The following is an 18608-nucleotide window of genomic DNA, read 5'->3' as shown; positions in this document are numbered from 1 at the left end:
GAGGAATTGTTTTCTGCTCTCACGCCTGGCTCTGGATTGGGTTATCGGCGCAGAAAACGTAATTTGTTTGCTGGTATCAAAATGCCGCCGCTCACCTGAGGGATTAACACCGTGACAAAATCATTAGGAGCCTGAGGGAATGCTGGAGGCCTTCTGAGTTCATGGAAAATTCATTCCTCAGCCTAATGAATGGCTTTTTCCAACCAACTGCCACAGCAGCCCCCAGTGCTGTTTCTCAGTTCCCACCAGACCAAGCAGACACACACTCCTGGCTCGATCCTGGAGCACCTAAAGGGGCAAACAGCGCCTCCCAACCACATAAAGGGCACTGGGAACAAATCCCAGCACCACAGCTCAGCCCCAGCCTGCTGGAACCCAGGGAATATTCCTCTGCCTGTGCTGAGATGTCCTGACCCCCAGGAGAACACTGCTTTTAACCTTCATCCATGGGAAGAACTGCCAAGGCTTTGGGACGAACTGGAATCTATGAGTGTGTGAAACAGACAGTGGTGGAGTTTATCACAGGGTGAACGACTTAGAGTTTGGGGGTTTTAGTGGGGAGGTGCAGAACTTCTAATAAGAGAAAATAAACAATAACCTGAAGACCAAAAAACCAAGAGTCCCTAGCACAGAACTTTTAGGGGTCTCCCCATCAGGGGAACACACGAGAAAGGTTTGAACAGGGAACGTGTCCCAGTGCCACAGGAGGGGCAAAGATATCTAGATCAATAGACGTGACACATACAAGTAGATAAATGACTGATAACATTCTTGCAGCCATCCCAGAAGGATTTAAAGGATGCAAAGAGATGAGTGCAGCTGGTCCAAACGCCAGCTCAAACTCCTTGAGCACCTTCCCTGTGCTGCCTCCCTGCCAGAGCCCCCGTGTCACACACTCTGTCTGCTCCTGCTTGTTTCCTCATCCTGCCACCAAGGTGACACCACCAAACAGCTCCCTCCCAAACAGCCAGCCTGGGACGTGCATTTCTGCATTTCAGTTTGAGCTCGTTCTCGTGGTTCTGATGAACTTCTGGAAGATCTCCTTGCGCGCAGTGATGGAGCACGCTCCCCCTCTCTGCTGACATCCACGGGGATGTATTTTTAGCCTTGATCCCTGCATTAGGGAAAAGTCACCCCCTTAAAAGAGCAGTTTTATTGCCAAGCTATATTAGCACAATGAGGGAAAATCGCTCCTAATTTTTATAAATTATCTCATCATCTGCGACTAATTAGCAGCCGTGGAAAGATGGGGGGAAAAAAGAAAAAAAAAAGAAATAAGTCTCTCCTGAGCTCGGAGGTGTTCAGAGCTCAGAGATCCCTGCTGGTCAAGGATTCCATGGGAATCCTCTCCCACAGCACAGGTGAGGAGCTTGTCCAGCACCACAGGGTAATCAGGGTTGAAAGAACCTCTGGAGATCATCAGCACAGTGAGGAATAGTTGTGCCGCAGTTTAGCTGGAAACTTTATTAAAATCCAATCTAATCAAGCTGTTGTGAGTCTCCATTCTCCTTACCCTTGCTCCTGGGCTCTTGTGCCTCCGTAAATGTGTCTATAAAAGTAAAATGAGCAAGCAGCCAACGGCTAAGCGGCACTTAATCAGAAGAAAATGTATACCCTGGTGGATAGCAAACTGCTATTAGGCTGGGGAGGGGGGAGACAGCAGGAAATAATAAGCTATAAATGGACAACCAAATAAATCTCCTGCCGCACCAAGTGAGAGCACATCTGGTTAGATGCCACCTCCAATGAGTTGTGAGCAAAATATTTATTTGCCGCCGAGCACCTGGCAGAGGGAGAGGGAAAGGAGCTGCTTTCCCTGCTGGAAAATCCTACCTGGAATCATCTGGCCCTCAGGGCATCACTGGCCAGGCTGGGGCACTGCCCACAGCTTGTTCTGCTCCAGAAACAAGGGGGGGAGTGTAAAAATCCAGCTCTTCTCCAACAGCAGGGAAATGTAAAAATCTAATTCTTCTCTCTCTCCTCCATCTCCACCACGAGCCCCAGTCAGGCAAAAGACTCCAAAGCTTTAAATACCACAGGACTTTTACACCTCTGATCCCTGAGAGTGCCTTAATTTAATATAGAGCACTTCAGCATTAGGAGAAAATGGGATTTGGGACTTGGAAGGGCCCGAGGGAAAAGCTCCTTGGAGAGGGGCGTCACTGCAAAGGGGATTATCACCATAATCACCAGATTAGTTGAATAATCCCAGCCCAGAAGAGAGGTTTTGTTGTCTGCAAGATGCTCAGCACCCTCCTGCTTTCACAGAACTGCAGTGCAGCGTGGGGTCAGAGCAAATTTCAGGAATAATTTGGGGGGAAAATCAGCCCAGGCTGTGCCTCAGAGTGCGTCCAAATCCATCAGGGTGACACTGACATCCCCATCTCCCAAACTCTATCAACACAGCACATGAAAATTGACTTTTCACCCCCCCACATTCCCTCTCTGCTTCATTTTTCACTCTTTAACACAACCACGGAGCTCAATCCTCCTAAAAAATGCAAAAACCCCCCAAGAAAGTCACCCCTTCCAAATGAAAGGACAACGTGCCAGGGAAAATAAACTAAACCAAAATAAAATAAACCTCCCCTCCTAATCACCCAGCCTGGCTCTTCTAAGGAAGCTCTTGCACAGTTGAATTGCACAAAGTAAACAAATAATTACCAGCTATTTTCTTCAATAGGTCAGAAAGCAGATTAGCAAGCTGAGACTGAAATCCAAAGCATGAGTGTGGCGTGCCCAGGATTACAAAAAGCAGAAAAAGCCCAGCCAGAACCCTGTAAAACAACCACAGCTCTCACTGCAACGAGAAATCCTCCTGCTCAGGTGTCGATAACCTGCCTGGAAAAAGACCTAAAGCCAGCATTAATGTTTGACATTTCTGGATTCTCAGCTTTTTAACAGAACCTGTTTTGATTTAGTAGCCAGGGATTGGTTTTCTGAGAAGGGGAAGGCAGAATTTGGTGCTTCTCCTGGAAATGTTAAATCCAGAGCACCTCAAAAGCCAGAAAATCCAGGGCTGAGCTCTGCTGCCAGAACCAGAAGGGAGAAAGAGGTGAGAGGGATGCAAGCAGCAATGTCTGCGTTCAATCCCTCTGTATTTTTCCCTTTTTGTAACTGACAGCAAAATCCACTCTCCCGGAGCCCACTGTGGAGCAAGCAGCAATGCCTGCATTCAATCCCACTTTATTTTCCCCTTTTTTTGTAAACTGAAAGCAAAATCCTGGAGCCCACTGTGGCACGGGGGAGGATGAAGCTGCTGGGGTGAGAACTTTAGGTCAAGGAGGTCACAACGCTTCTTCCCCAAAGCTGCTTTAATTCAGCTCTGGCAGAGAAATCCATGAAAGCAGCAGGGCAGGGCTGATATTCCAGGAGCAGGGGAGCTTTTTTCCTGACCCTGCACGCAGAGCAGGTGAGGATGCCCTTCCCCACTGCTGTGCACACATCATTCTGCTTTTCCCCCCACTAAAAAAGCTCCAAAATCACCAAGCAGGCACCAGGGACCTGTTGCAGCTCCCTGCAGGCGCTGGCTCGGGCAGAGCTCACAGCCAGTGCTGCCTTTTCAAGCACGGATAATCCTGGATGCTTTCCAGATGGGGAAGGTGGGGAAGGAGCAGAGAACAGAGCCAGGACATTTAAAACAAAATATATTCAGCAAATGACTGGGTTTCAGAAAGGTTTTAGTCACACAGATGCTCTTTTTTCTTTTTTTTTTTTCCCCCTATTATTTTTGCATTTCTTCTGGCATTGTGCTGTTATTTAATTCTCTTTTTTTTTATTTTTGTTCTCACTTCACCTTCCAGTGCTAGAAGCCATCCATGCTTCACGCTGAATGTGACTGATTTTAGCAGCAGGAGAGGAAATTCTCAGAGCCAGTGTTCTTCAAACCAAGGCACCAAATGGTTTCGAGGTTAATTGATTCTCCAAGCATGAGGACACATCTTCCAACAGCATGTTCAGTGGCATGAACTGCTACTCTGAAACTCTCCGTGCTGCCAGCTAATGCCTGAAAATGCTTCTCATTTCCTCACAATGAAATCTGACAGCCCCGGGACAACAAACAGCCACGGTTTGTCGTTGACAAAGGGCAGCGAGCAGGAGATTCACAAAATCCATCAAACCCCAGGATGGGTTGGGTTGGAAATGAAGTTAAAATCATCTCCCTGCCATGGGCAGGGGCACCTTCCACCAGCCCAGCGTGATCCAACTTTGCCTGGGACACTTCCAGGGGCAGCCAGAGCTGCTCTGGGAATTCTATGGCAATGAGGAGAAGCAAAGGCTTCTCCTAAAAAAGAGAATAAAATCACAGCATAATGCCAGAAGAAATGTAAATAAAAAAAATAAAAAGAAAAAAGAGCATCTGTGTGGCTAAAACCTTTCTGGAAAGCAGTCATTTGCTGAATGTATTTTGTTTTAAATGTCCTGGCTCTGTTCTGTGCTCCAGCCTGGCCTGGGACATTCCAGGGGCAGCCAGAGCTGCCGTGGGGATTCTGTGGGAATGAGGAGAAGCAAAGGCAGCAGAGATTCCAGGTTTTCAGCTCAGCCCGGAAAAATCCCACAACCTCAGGGTGACCTGGGCTGTGAACACCTTCACTACACCCCTTTATTCTCCAGAGCTCTCCGATCCATCACCAGCAAAAAGCCTCATCAGTCTGTGGGTCCTTTACACCTTTTATTCCAGGGAAATCTGTGTCGGTGTCCGGCTCAGGATGAGCTGCAGGCACCCCAAATCCCTCCTCATATTCCTGATTTATCCCACCCAGCCTCTTCCATCCACAGCTTTGCCAGCAGTGCTTGCAGGGCTGGAGGAACTGAGGGCACAAACACAAAACAGGGGCTGGAGGGAGCCCAAAACCTTTTCCTGCCCAACAACAACCCAAGCTGCCTGCAAATCAAACCCCAGAGCTCATCAAGCAGCTCTGACCCCTGAGGGTGCTTAATAAAGATTACTTTTCTCCAGCTCCACGTGCCTGAGGCATCATTTGCTCCCAATGAGATGCTCCATGGGATTTAAAAGCAGGAGGGAAGAGCAGGGTTTCACCCACAGCCCAGGAAAATGAGATTTCTTCTCCAAAATCTGAGTTGGGCACCCCAGAACCATCTCCTGCCATGCTGAGGCTCCTCAGCTGTGCCAAGCTTGCAAAATTTGGTCATGATGGAGACTTGGAGATTTGGGCAAAGCAGCCTCACCTGGCCCTAAAATCTCATCTGGGGCTCATGAGGCATCTGGGGTGCAAGGTATTTCTTTGCCAACTCCATTGTTGGTTGTTTTATCTTCTGTGGTCATTAAGATCAGGGGATTTCTGAGCATGGCTGGAATGAGAAAGTTCTTCTTGTCCCTGTATCAGGGTCCCCAGTGAAACAAGAATGCCAAAAAGCTCTGTGTGGTATTCTGGTGGGTATTTTATCCACTGAAAGGAGTAGAAATAGAAAGGATGATAAATACTAAAAGTATTAATTATATAAATTAATATATATATATAATATAAATAATATACATATATATAATGTTATAGATAATATATAAAATATAATATATAAAATCAATATATTATATATTATATATTATATATATTATAAAATAAATACTAAAAGTATTTATTAAGTTCTCTTCAGCGTGAGGGATGAGGGAAAATAAAGTCCTGAAGTGCCAAAGCCAAAGGGCAGAATGGATTTGCTGCTGGAAAATGGGAATATGGAAGAGTGGGGGCAGCTGAGCAGGACCAGAAAACCTCTCTGAGCACAAATTCACAAAATCCATCCCAAAGATCCTGTCAGGTGCTGCAAAGGAGAGGCTGGAATGTAAAATGAGCTATCATTGTTATAATATAATGAGTTATTATTTCAGATCACACAAGGTCTAAGAGAGATCAGGACAAGGTTTGAGTGAGATCAGGACAAGGTTTGAGATCAGGACAAGGTTTAAGAGAGATCACACAAGGTTTGAGATCAGGACAAGGTTTGAGATCAGGACAAGGTTTGAGATCCCATGGGATGAGCCTCAGGCTGGATCTCAGGAATTCCTCCTCCCTGCACCTAAAACTCACGAATCCTCCAAGTAAAGAACACGAGACGCTCTGAAACCTCAGGGCTGCACAGCCAAGGAGAAAAATCAATCCTCATCCCTCCTTGTGCTTTTGTCCCTTGCTCCAGATGCTCCCCCCTAGGCCAGAGACTGTCACCTCCAGGCTCAGGGGTGACAGCAGCCACGAGCAGAGTCCCAAAAGTGCTGAGACAAATCAGGTCCTTCCCTCCAAAGGCAATTCTGGAAGCATCTGGAGCTGCCACCACAGAGAGACGGGTCAGGAGCACATGAGAGGTGACAGGTGACATCTGCACCCAGCCAGGTGCCAGGTGAGGCTGCCCCAAAGCACCTGGCTGCCCTTCTGTGACAGCTCTGCTCCTGCAGCAGCAGGTAATCAGTGCTCATCAATAATTACCACATTCTCTTTGGGTAAAGTTGCAGCACTCAAAAGTTTCCAGCATTTTCATTCCCTCCTAAATGCAGCAAGAGGCTGCTCCCTCTGCATCACCCCTGGCAGGGCTCTGGGTGCTCTGAGTGCACCCATTCACCCCAAATGATGCAGCGCTGATGGCTTTGCCCTGAAAATGCTCCCCAGGGACACGAGGGACAATGGGGTACCAAGGCGATCCCTCTTTTGGGTGATCTCACCCCAATTCTGCCAGCCAGAGAAACTCAAACAAACTCAACACTTGTACAGCAGTAAATGAAATTCTCTCGAGAGTATAAAACACTCCTGGGTAAATTCTTGCTCCTGTGGCTCCATTCTAGAGGATGATGGCACAGCTGCTGGTTCCCCTGCACCTCCACAGGCTGAGCTTCCCCTTCAGGAATGCTCACAGCAGATTAAACCCCAGTTTATTAAATAAGGCAGTGCTCTAACAAGGGTAATCCACTGATAATTTCACTCATTTAAACCCTATTTTATCTCAACCAAGTAGACTTATTTCCATTTAGCAATCTTAATTCTTTTAGCACTTCCCAGCTCCCAAATTGGCTGCAACAGCAGCATTGACATTCAGCCATCACTTCCACATAAAGTTTCATTTCGTCTCCCCAAGCCCCTCCAGTGGCTGGAGGTGCAAGAAGAATTCATTAGTGATGGAAAAGGAAAGGAGCCATCCCTCCCTGCAGCCTCCTGACATCCCCAGCCCTCATTTGGCAGGGCTGGAATCAGGGCAAGGCCAGCCTGAGCTGCTCCTGCTGCTCCCAGATCCCTCCCAGCTGTCACATCTGCATTGTCCGAGCTCTGCTCCAGCCTGGATCTTCACCTGCTGCTTCCCAGACTGCCCACGTGCTCTCCTCTCCAAATTACACCCCCAAGAAGGGCTCTGGGCTACGATGCCACTCTGATGTGACACACTGCTCTGGGATGGTTACCCCAATAACAAAAGGCCCCCATTATTTTTCCATTTTCCCTGCCTGCTCCCAGCCCTTTCTGCCATGGATTGTGCCCTGGGTGTTGTCCTTCTCTCCCCTGCTTTTCACAGCTGACATACCACAGAAAAACACAAAATTCATTCTCTCAGGTCATTTTACCCTTCCCTTTTCCCCCTAGAGGTTTTCTTTTCCATCCTTCCCTTTTCCCCCAGTTGATTTCTTTTCTATCCTTCCCTTTTCTCCCAATGGTTTTCTTCTCCATCCTTCCCTTTTCTCCCAGTGATTTTCTTCTCCATCCTTCCCTTTTCCCCCAGTTGATTTCTTTTCCATCCTTCCCTTTTCTCCCAATGGTTTTCTTCTCCATCCTTCCCTTTTCCCCCAGTGGTTTTCATTTCCATCCTCCTCTTTCCCCCACTGTTTTATTGTTTTCAGCTTTGGTCTGATCACAGTGAGCTCTCTCACAGCGAGGGAGAAGAGGAGCACAAAGGAAGGGCAGGACCCACCACTCCCCCTGCGCTGTCAGCAGCTCGCTCTCCACTTCTGGCATTGGGAGTTTTTCCAAGCGCTGTGCGTCCCTAACACCTGGAGAGGGAGAGTGGGAGCTGCTGTATGCCAGCCAGCACAATTTGGGATTTCAGCCTCTGGGGGCTGTGTTTGTCTGACACGGAGCCAGCAGCAATTAGCTGCAGAGGGGCACTCGAGAGAAGTGCCCTGCTAGGTCAAAGCTGCTCTTTGGGAAGGTTGCCCAGCAGCCCTGCAGTGCCTAAAGCTCGACAAGAGGCTTTAAACACCTCGCTGAGCTCAGCCTGGAGAGCTCCTGAGCTCGCAGCCCACCCGTGCACAGAGCAAGGACGAGGGGATGGTGCCAAGAGAAGCAGAGCAGGAGGAACAAACCGCGAGCACAAAGAGCCCTCCTTGCACTCCCGGGGTGGCATCTCAGCTCTGCTCCACCAGGCTGGAGCTGGAGCGGCTCTTTGTCTTCCTTCTCCCATCTGCCATCCCCTCCCTGCCCTTCACAGAAAGCTCCCAGGTGACAAATTCGGCTTTATCTCAACTCAGCTTGAGGAAATTGGGCATCTACCTAAAATCTGCAAGGCTGTCCTCCTCCTGACTGCCCAAAAAGGACCTTCAGATCACATTGTGGTTTCCCTAAAAACAGGGAACATGCTCTTCAGCCACCCATCCTCAGGAGTCATCCCCAGAACTGCTCCTGCCTCTGTGGAGGATTTGCCTCCCCCTCTGTGCTTATCCAGGATTCCACACAGCTCCTGCTGACATCCCCCAAATTCTCCTGCTCACTTTTCAGCTGATTCCTGACAGGGAAATTAACTGGTCTGTGGGGAGGAAGGGATTTGGAGCCCCAAGCACCACCAAGGCTGGCACCAAGCTCCAGGTGCTTTATCTCAACTCAGCTTGAGGAAATTGGGCATCTTCCTCAAATCTGCAAGGCTCTCCTCCCCCTCACTGCCCGAAAAGGACCTTCAGATCACATTGTGGTCACTACAGACCTGCATTTCCCTAAAAACAAGGAAAATGCTCTTCAGCCACCCATCCTCAGGAGTCATCCCCAGAACTGCTCCTGCCTCTGTGGAGGATTTGCCTCCCTTCTGTGCTTATCCAGGATTCCAAACAGCTCCTGCTGACATCCCCCAAATTCTCCTGCTCACTTTTCAGCTGATTCTTTACAGGGAAATTAACTGGTCTGTGGGGAGGAAGGGATTTGGAGCCCCAAGCTCCAGGTGCTCTGGGTGCCAAGGCAGCTGCATGGCAGGCCGGTGGCTCTGAGGAGGAGATTTAATCCAGCCCTGAAAGAAGTGCAATCTATCCCTGCTGGCTGCCCACACAGATAGCCAGGGGCGAGGGGCTGGGCAGCAGGAATCTGTAATGCAGCCTCCTGCACAATCCCATCTCACGCCACGCTGGAGCTCTCTGCAGAAATTCCAGCTTTGCCGAATTTGGCTCCGAGTTGGAATTCATTTTGGCAGCTGTTTAGGCAGGCAACCAAGGATCTTTCATTCATGTAATTGACTTTTTTATTCATATATATATATGAAAAAATAATGAAAGAAATTGCAGAGTAGATCTTGCTATCAGTAGCTTCCTCTGTGTGAAGCAAGAAGATCTGTATTAAAAGTGGCTCAGCAGCTAAATACACAAAGTGCTGCCCAGGGGCAGGAACAGTATTTAGATATAAAACAAGTTACATGACTCTCAGATCTTGATCCCTGGCTCCGGGAGAATGTTTAATATTCAGGAACAAATGTAAAAAACCAGACCTTTGATACAAAATTCTGCACATGCACCTATGCATGCCTGTCCTCTGTCACCCTGCCACAGCTCAGGACTGTGCCCGGAGGAGATAAATGTCACCTTTCCACTGACCAACCCCTGGCTCCTCTCCTTAAATTTCCCTTTTCCTACTGAATTAGCACCTGCTTCCAAGCCAGTCACCTTCCAAAACCACAGAGCCACACAGGCCAGGGCAGCAGCTGCTGCTGTGCCCAGGGGCACCAGAGCTTCCCCCATGCTGGTGGCTAAATGGCTTTCAATAAACAAGAGAGTGAAGAAATAGAACGTTGATTTGCTGCTTAAGTAACGTGGCTCTTTTCCATAACTACCAGCCTCTCTCCCCATCCAGCTGCTCTGCACAGAGAGATCTATATCTATATAATATGTATGTGGATATATAATGAATCAAAACAAAGCTTAAAGGCCTCCTGGGGTGGGTAATATAACCTGCCTCTCGGACATTAATGAATAGGAACAGATCAGGAAAAATAACTCTGCCACAGAGGTGCAAAAGATGGAAAGAGATGATCTGTCTGGCTGACTCCCTCCCCGTGCCTCCTCACTCCGTGCCCTGTGGCACTGATCTAAAATATAAATCTGCTTATTATTTATTATTCATATTATTATAGTGCCGGATTCCTCCGCTGGAGACGAGGAGCTCATTATGTTTTATGTGGCAAAGCTGCAGCCTGGAGAGAGGCAGAGCCCTCCCACACCAGGCAGAGGGCACAGCTTTGCTGGGCATGATCTGCCTAGTGCCTGGACACCTTCTCCTTGCAGGGCAGCTCGCTCTGCTCTGCACCAAATCCCTTTTTTCCCCCATGGAGTTTCTGTCTGCACCAAGCCCCTCTTTTTCATGGAGTTTCCCTACTCTGCACCATGGAGTTTCTGTGCTCTGCACCAAGCCCCCTTTTTCTTTTCCATGGAGTTTCTTTCCATCAAATCCCTCTTTTTTCCCATGGAATTTCCCTGCTCCTCATCAAATCCCTTTTTTTCCCCATGGAGTTTCCTTACTCTTCACCAAAACCCTCTTTTTTCCCCACGCAGTTTCTGTACTCTGCACCCAATCTCTCTTTTTTCCCCATAGAGGTTCCTTACTCTCCACCAAATCCCTCTTCTTCCCATGGAGTTTCCGTGCTCTGCACCAAATCTCTATTTTTTCCCATGGAGTTACCCTGCTCTTCACCAAATGCCTCTTTTTTCATGGAGTTACCCCTACTCTGCACTAAATCTCTTTTTCCCATGGAGCTTCTCTACTCTGCATCAAGCCCCTCTTCTTCCCATGGAGTTTCCTTACTTTTCAGCAAATCCCTTTTTTTTCCCTGCTCTTCACCAAATCCCTCTTTTTTCATGAAGTTTCCCTGCTCTGCACCAAGCCGCTTTTTTTTTTTCCATGAGGTTTCTCTACTCTGCACCAAATCCCTCTTTTCTCCACGGAGTTTCCCTCCAGGATGAAGCTCAGTTGATTTTTCACCCAAACCCATCCAACCTTCACCGCGTAAAATTCGCGTACAAAACTCTGTGGTGAAGAAATCCACTGATCCCTCCCCTCCTCGATACTCAGTCGTGTCTACCTGCCAGAAAGGCTTCTCTCACAGCTGAAAACCAAACCAGGGGTGCAGGGTTTGTGCACTCCTGGGGGTTTGTGCATCCCTGGGGGTTGGAGCATCCCTCCAGAACCCGGTCGCGGTTCCCGCTCGGAAGCGCTCGCGCTCCTCCCGCAGTTTTCCCTCACACCTCCGTGGTGCTAACGAGCCTCCTCCTGCCTCTGCAGGCTGCCAGGGTGCTGAGCACAGCCCCAGGAGAAGCTGCATCCACAGGTTTAGTGGGAATTGCGTGCAAACCTCCTAGAGACTGTGCGGTGCCCACCACCGACTGCAGCGGAACCTCGGCACCCTGCCCTGGCGTCCTGCAGTAGAGCTTTCAAAAAACACCTTTCACCAGATCATTCCAGAGAAAAGCAGGGTGGATAAATGACTGCACCAGTCACCAGCCCCTTTTTGAACAGTTCCAGTTGCTCTTTCCTGAAAAAAAGTCTGATTTTATCCCTGAGCAGTCTCTGTGGATGCGTGGCCTGAAGGAGACGGCTCAGGGAGGGTGAAGGAGATGGGGCAGTGGCAGCCACTCTTCCCATGCTGGAGCACAGGAACAGAATACCTGGGCAGAACTGCAAAGAATCCAAGGATAAAATGCACCCAGAGCAGCTCTGGCTGCCCCTGGATGCTGGAAGTGTCCAGGGCCAGGTTGGACAGGCCTTGGAGCAACCAGACCCAGCGGAAGATGTCCCTGTCCTTGTCAGGGGGTTGGAACTGGGTAATCTTTAAGATCCTTCCAACCCAAACCATTTGTGATTCACTTTAAGTCTAAATGAGGCTTTGCTGAAGGGCCTGGCATCTGTACAGCTGATTTTAAAAAGAAATATTTATGCACATAACTCAAAACCCATAAATAAGACATCCCTCTCCAAGCAGAATAATCAGAAGAAAATTAAAAGACCAGATAGCAGATGAATATCCTATTTTTCTCTACCTCTCAGCAGTCCCCACCAGCAAATGATAAATAACTACAAACCTACTTTGCTTTCATGAACTTAACTGCCTCTTTTTAATATTGGAGGAAATATTAATATTGTATCCAAATAACTACACCCTCCTCCCACCCCACTCCCCAAGCCAGGCTGGGATTAAACACTGATCCTAATGACAAGTGGGGAGGTTTTCCAGCACCAGCAGATTGCTCCTCTGCTCTGAGCTGATCCTGGCTGCCTTCAAAGCCAGGGAAAGGCCATTCCTCTGCTGGGGAACAGCAAATCCATGGCCAATTTATCCCAGATCCATCAGGAGCATCCACAAAGGGCTTGGCTCAGGCAGAGCTACGCCAGGAAAGGAGTTTGTGCTTTGTGTGTGTTAAATGTTTGCAGCAGGAGGGAGAAGGGGAGCTTCAAGCTGTGTGAGCCAGCTGCAGACAAGGAGGTGGGGAGCTGGGGATGGCACAAAATCTGCCACAAAGCCACAAAAAAAAAAAAAAGCACAGCTGAGCTTCTCCCCGCACCAGCTCCTCCTGACACCTGGGAGGAAGAAATTGGTACCTGCTGACATCAGTGTCCTCCTTCCTCAGCACCTTCATCATCAGAGCCACCAGCACCCTTTAAAATGCTAATTCTGCCCTGTGGGATCTTCCCTGCAGTGCCTGCAGGAGAATTCTGTGTGTCCTGAGGGAGCTGAACGCAACCATCCCCAACTCCACTGCTGTTATTGCTCATTTTTACCTCACGAGTCTTTAATGCTCCTTTTTCCCAGACACACCTTTGGACAAACTGCACCAGCAGGGCAGCTCTGGGGCCTTTACTCACTGCCAGAGTGGTTTAGTGCACCATAAACACCTCAGGAGGGCGATTGCACAGGGATTTGGGGTTGTACAAATGACACTCTGCTACCCACAGCCCTGACAGAGAGATGGGCTGGGGATGAAGGAGCACCCCACAACCACAGAGATGCAGAAAAAGCTCCACTCTGCCTCTTCCCAGCCCCTTCAGCACACACAGCTCAGTTTTAGGGCTTTTCCACAGCTCTGGGGGGTCCCCAAGAACATTTTCTGGATGTGAAAAACTGAGAGAATTTGGGATTGAAACTGAGAGAATTGGGATTGCTCAGCCTGGAGAATTGGGATTGATCAGTCTGGAGAAGAAAAGGCTTTGGAGCGACCTCATTGTGGCCTTCCAGCTACAGGAAAGATAGAGAGGGAGTTTTCACAAGGGCTTGGAGCGACAGGATGAGGGGGGATGGATTAAAACTCAAAAAAGTGTAGGTTTAGGTTGGATATTGGGGAGAAATCCTTCGCTGGGAGGGTGGGCACAGGCGCCCAGAGAAGCTGGGGCTGCTCCTGGATCCCTGGAAGTGCCCAAGGCCAGGCTGGGCCTTGGAACAGAGGGAGGGAGGTAGAATTGGATCTTTAACCTAACCTAAACCACTCCATAATCCTGTGATTCTAATCCTAATCCTCCATGATCCTGTGAATCCAGTTCCAGAAGCAGAAACAGGAGATTCACAGCCCTTCAGGCACTCCAGAATTTTGGAATCAGGCCTAGAAACAAGGACAAACTGCCCAGGGTGACACTCCCAGTCACACCACAGCATCAGGGCTGGGGTTCATGAGGACCTGGAGCACAAATTGCTTCTCTAGGTGGAACCACAAAGCAAAACCACATTGCTGCACTGGGACAGCAATGAGAGCTGAGCCCCAGTACAGTCCCTGGGAATGGGGCAGGAAAACATCAAGTTTCACCCCAAAAAACGCCCTTAAATGCTGGAGTTGTTGTGTAAAGTTTGCAGAGCTGGGAGACAGAGGAAAGGAAGGGATTTTGACAGGCAGAGACAGCCCTGAAAGGCTCAGGAGGCCTTGCAAGGAGTTTGCAGCAGATCCTCTGTCAGGGCTCCTATCCTGCTCCTGCTGAGGGCACTTCCGTGGATAAACTACAATTTTGGCCGGGGTATGAATTTTAAACGAGCTTCTTTAGCACACCAAATGAATCAAGGCAGAAAATGCCAATTTAGGGCCCCCACGCTCTGCTCAGCGAGGCCGAGTAAATAACCCAGTAAATAACTCAGGCAAATTTCCTGACACTTCCTTCAGCATGAGAGAACAGGCAGAAAACAAACCCAGAGCTGCTCCCACACACTCTGTGTGCTGCAGGAAAGCAGGGCCAGGGAGATGTTACCCTGGAGGGCAGGGGGGAGCTGATTATTTTTGGTTTTTTGGGGTGGCTGGATGAAACATAAGCTGTGCAAGAGCTCCCAGGATATTTTGCACTGGTTCTTCCAAGGGCTCCAGGCTGCCTGGAGGCAATTCCTTCCCTCTAAGAGCTCCTAAAGCTGTTGGGAACACTCCCATCCCTGATCAGACCCAGCTTTTGAGGCCCACAGGGATAATAATTCACCCAGACAGAGCAGGGAGCTGACTGACAAAAGACATTCCCAGCAAAACATCACCATTTCAAACAAAGCTTTTTTTACACCTGGATTTCCCCACCAAGGTCTCCAGAAAAACAGGAACAAGGAAAACATCTCCAGGGCTGCCTCAGGAGGGAACAAACAACGCAAGGCTGAAGGAACAAGCCTGCACTGATGGTTTTTCTCCTCCCTGTGTATCAAGGAGAGAAATAGAGCATTCAGGAGCCTCCAGGCTGCTGCTCTGCAGCCAAAGGCAGGGCAAGGTGACCCTGTAGCCCAATTCTGCTCAATTCCTTGCACAGATGATGCTCCTCCAGCTCCCTGCAATGCAACACTGGCTGTGGGTCCTGTCCAGGCCAGCAGAAACTCGCCCAGAGATGGAGCAATCTGCTGCCTCTCCACTCCTCTGAGGGCTGCCAGGGCCAAGATCCACCCCAAACCCCAAAAAAAGCAGCAGCAGGGAAGCTCAGGGCTCGTTTCCCAAGCCAAGAGCCCCTGACTCAGCACCACCGTGTTCCTCTGCAGGGAATAATCTCATTTTCCTACTGAAGAACCCACCCTGACACTGCCCAGCTCACCTCCCATTACTGATCACATCCCTGTGCATTTCAGCAGCCCCTTATCAGATGGTTTTCAGCATTGTTTTAAACCTTTGCTTGCGTTTTCTTTGAATATTTAAATGTTCTTGCTGGCCTGGTTTTCCTTCCCTATGCAGAGCATTGATTTATGTTGCTAGATACCATATCTCCCTGCCTTGCCAAAAGCATGCATTTGGGAATGATTTCAGGGCTGCTGGTCATATTTTTCTCCCTCTTTTTATTCTGCACTTTATTTTTATTAACTTTTTTTTGGAGGCGCCGTAAAAATGAAACTGTGGCTCGAAGGAACAACACTCATCAAACGCCCCAAACCAAAGCAAGCTGGAAGGCATCTGCCATTCCCACCTGGAAGCTGCAGCATAATTTGAGTTTCCAGTCCTTAAGAGATGAAAATTCACAGTCCCAGGTCTCAAACACCTTCAATTTTCACTATGGGGAAGTGGGAAACAAACTGTGCTGTCACAGGAGCTCCCCTTTTTTTCCACACTCCCAAAAACCCCACAGTGCTCCCCAAAAAGATGGAACCCAAAGCCAAAGGAAGGATTTTCCTTCAATTCTTCAAGATCTCAAACACCTTCACCTCTCACTCTGGGGAACGGCAAGCTGGAAGGCAGCTGCCATTCCTACCTGGAAACTGCAGCATAATTTGCGTTTCCAGTCCTTAAGAGATGAAAATTCACAGTCCCAGGTCTCAAACACCTTCACCTTTCACTCAGGAGAACTGGGAAATAAACTGACCCCAAGTTTACAGCTCTGTGCTGTCATAGGAACTCCCCTTTTTTTCCAGGCTCCCAAAAACTCCACAGTGCTCCCCAAAAAGATGGGACACAAATAAAATTAATGATTTTTCATTCAATCCTTCAGGATCTCAAACACCTTCACCTCCCACTCTGGGGAGGTAAGAAATAAAGTGACCCCAGATTTGTAGTTCTGTGCTGTCACAGCAGCTCTCCTTTTTTCCAGGCTCCCCAAAACCCCACAGTGATCCCAAAAAGATGGGAAACAAAGCAAAATGAAGGATTTTCATTCAAACCTTCCTGATTTCAAACACCTTCACCTTTCAACTATGGGGAAGCAGGAAACAAACTGACCCCAGGTTTGCAGCTCTGTGCTGTTAGAGGAGCTCCCCTTTTTTTTTTTTCCACACTCCCAAACCCCTCATAGTTCTCCCCAAAAAGATGGAACACAAAGCAAAAAGAAGGATTTTCACCTCCAGCATGCTGCTAATCCACTCTCCATGCCCATCCCTGCCTGCTGGCTGGAGTGGAGGATGTGCCCATCCCGGTGAAATGCAGGCAGCGGGGCTGGGAGCGCTGCACATGAATCAGGGATCCCAGGGACATAAAACACCCAGCCAGCCTTGCCAGTGCTCCCAAAAAAGATGGGACACAAAATTCAATCCTTCAGGATCTCAAACACCTTCACTTTTCACTCTGGGGAGATGGGAAATAAACTGACCCCAGGTTTGCAGCTCTGTGCTGTTAGAGGAGCTCCCCTTTTTTTTTTCCACACTCCCAAACCTCTCATAGTTCTCCCCAAAAAGATGGAACACAAAGCAAAAAGAAGGATTTTCACCTCCAGCATGCTGCTAATCCACTCTCCATGCCCATCCCTGCCTGCTGGCTGGAGTGGAGGATGTGCCCATCCCGGTGAAATGCAGGCAGCGGGGCTGGGAGTGCTGCACATGAATCAGGGATCCCAGGGACATAAAACACCCAGCCAGCCTTGCCAGGCTCCTGCCAACTCACACCTTCCCTGCCCATATTTCCTGAGCTGACTCCACCAGCACAGGGGAGAGGTAATTTTACTTCAGGAGTGTCACCTGTGAAAGTTGCAAATGGGGACAGGGATGGATTGGCTGCTTATCTGCAACAAATGGTTAATGAAGGCACTGCTGGCTGCAGGGAAAGCAAGTTCCTTTCTCAAACACAGAGCCAAGTGTCAGCTCTGGGAGTGAGCTCCATTAGGAGGCTTCAGGGTGCATTTATGGTCCCTGATCCACACACGCAGCCTGGGGAAATGATGGTGCCTCTCCCTGAGAGCTCCGTAGGGAGCTGCACTCGTGGGGCTCCCCTGTAAATTGGGTATTTTGGGGTTTGCACAGCTCTTGTGGCACCCTTGAGCTGGGGCAGGCTGGGCTCTGCCCCCCACCCTTGCTCATCAATGGAGGGCAAATGTGTTTGTGACAGAAATATTTAATTTTATGTGGGTTTAGGAGACATGGCAGGGGTGATTTTAGCTCCTCAGTGGCTCGGAATTCACACAGGAAGGGCAACACCAACACCATGAGAACCAACAAAAATACAGAAAGTCACCATAAACTGCATTTCATTGACAACAGGAAGAGACAACACCTCTAAAATGAAGGGAGGAGCTTCAGCAAGTGTGTCAGCTCACCATAAATTAATTTCATTTACAAAAGGAAAGTGAGAACATTCCCAAAATGCAGGGAGGATCTCCAGCAAGTGTGTTAGCTCACCACAAACTAATTTCATTGACAAGAGGAAGAGACAACATTTCCAAAATGCATGGAGGGATTTCAGCAACACTCTCAGCTCACCATAAACTAATTTAATTTACAAAAGGAAAGTGAGAACATTTCCAAAATGCATGGAGAGATTTCAGCAAGTGTGTCAGCTCACCATAAACTAATTTCATTTACAAACTAGAAACAGAACATTCCCAAAATGCAGGGAGGAGCTCAATGTGCCCACTCACCATAAACTCCATTTCATTGATAAAAGGAAGGAGAAAACATTCCCAAAATACAGGGAAGAGCTCAGCAACAGTGTCAGCTCACCATAAACTAATTCCATTTACAATAGGGAGAGACAACATGCCCAAAATGCATGGAGGGATTTCAACAACACTGTCAGCTCACCATAAATTAATTTCATTTACAAAAGGAAAGCGAGAACATTTCCAAAATGCAAAGAGGAGCTTCAGCAAATGTGTCAGCTCACCATAAACTAATTTCATTGACAAGAGAAAGAAACAACATGCCCAAAATTCATGGAGGAGCTGCAGCAAGCGTGTCAGCTCACCACAAACTGAATTTCATGTACAAACTGAAGAACATTCCCAAAATTTAAGGAGGAACTCAGCGTCTCCACTCACCATAATCTCAATTTCATTGACAAAAGGAAGGAGAGAACATTCCCAAAACACAAGAAGGAGTGCAGCAAGTGTGCCAATTCAGCACAAACTAATTTCATGTACAAACTGGAGACAGAACACTCCCAAAATTCGGGGAGGAGCTCGGTGTCCCCACTGACCATGCAGGAGAACATTTCACTCAGTGTCAGCCCCACCAGGCAGGGAGGATTCCAAGAATCCCTCCAGAGCACCACTGGGAAAACATTTTCATTC

The 18608-nt window shown here is 48.5% G+C and overlaps 1 protein-coding gene across 1 annotated transcript in view; it reads right to left on the bottom strand.

Annotated features, from left to right (window-relative positions):
• GRIK4 (glutamate ionotropic receptor kainate type subunit 4) overlaps positions 1–18608 on the bottom strand; it is a 152675-nt gene that overhangs the window by 118321 nt on the left and 15746 nt on the right.

The sequence above is a fragment of the Melospiza melodia genome, chromosome 29 (genome assembly GCF_035770615.1).
Source record: "Melospiza melodia melodia isolate bMelMel2 chromosome 29, bMelMel2.pri, whole genome shotgun sequence".
NCBI classification, from domain to species: Eukaryota; Metazoa; Chordata; class Aves; order Passeriformes; family Passerellidae; genus Melospiza; species Melospiza melodia.
Note: the sequence above shows the minus strand (reverse complement) of the source record. Positions and strands in the feature narration are given on the sequence as shown.